The sequence below is a fragment of the Anabas testudineus genome, chromosome 22, assembly GCF_900324465.2.
Source record: "Anabas testudineus chromosome 22, fAnaTes1.2, whole genome shotgun sequence".
Lineage (NCBI taxonomy): Eukaryota > Metazoa > Chordata > Actinopteri > Anabantiformes > Anabantidae > Anabas > Anabas testudineus.
The window spans coordinates 6,596,685-6,597,451 of NC_046630.1; positions in this window are offsets into that span (position 1 = coordinate 6,596,685).

Below are 767 nucleotides of genomic sequence, written 5' to 3' on the forward strand. Positions count from 1 at the left end.
AAAACTAACAGTGAACTCTCTCCAACTCCTCAGGAAGGGAGGGCTCTCTCAAACTCTAGACCAATGGCAGAAAGAGGTCCTCCCACAGACTCTTCTCATTGGATCAAATAATTGCAGGACTTTCTCTTATCTGGGGGGGGGATAACAGCAGTCCAGCCCTTCGTCTCGTTTCACACGATCACTTCTTTCTGTATTTTTGCTCCTACTTAGTTTCCATTGTCTGTGCATGTGCATGGTATAATGTTAGTTTATGTATGTGCATGGTATAATGTTAGTTTATGTATGTGAATGTGTCTGACGGTCCACTGTTGTTTTTGTGATTACTACATGTGTGTTTGCGTCTGTGTGTGTTGACTTTTTGTTATTATTAGTAACTTAAAACTGAAAAATAAAGACATTTTGATTGTAGGATTGAAACAGGGTTCACGAAAAAGAAAAAGGAAAGAAATAAAACCTATCTGGCTTAGTCTTGTCTCACAGATACCATGTGTAATCCCATTTAACGAGCTCTTATCTAATATATTTCTCTATTATCACACCTACAGTAGAAACATTTTTCTAGTCTGGCAGACACATCAACTTTGAAACCACAGGAGGACTCTTACTCCATCTTGTGAATAAAGGCGTGTACTGCACCCCTCGTACCAACACCACACTTCCATGTACAGTACCTGTCAAATGCGTGTGTATCATTATGGCTGGGACTTTACCCTGTAGTCTGCTACCACACCCAACAATGACACCCAAAATGCTTATCAACACACCAG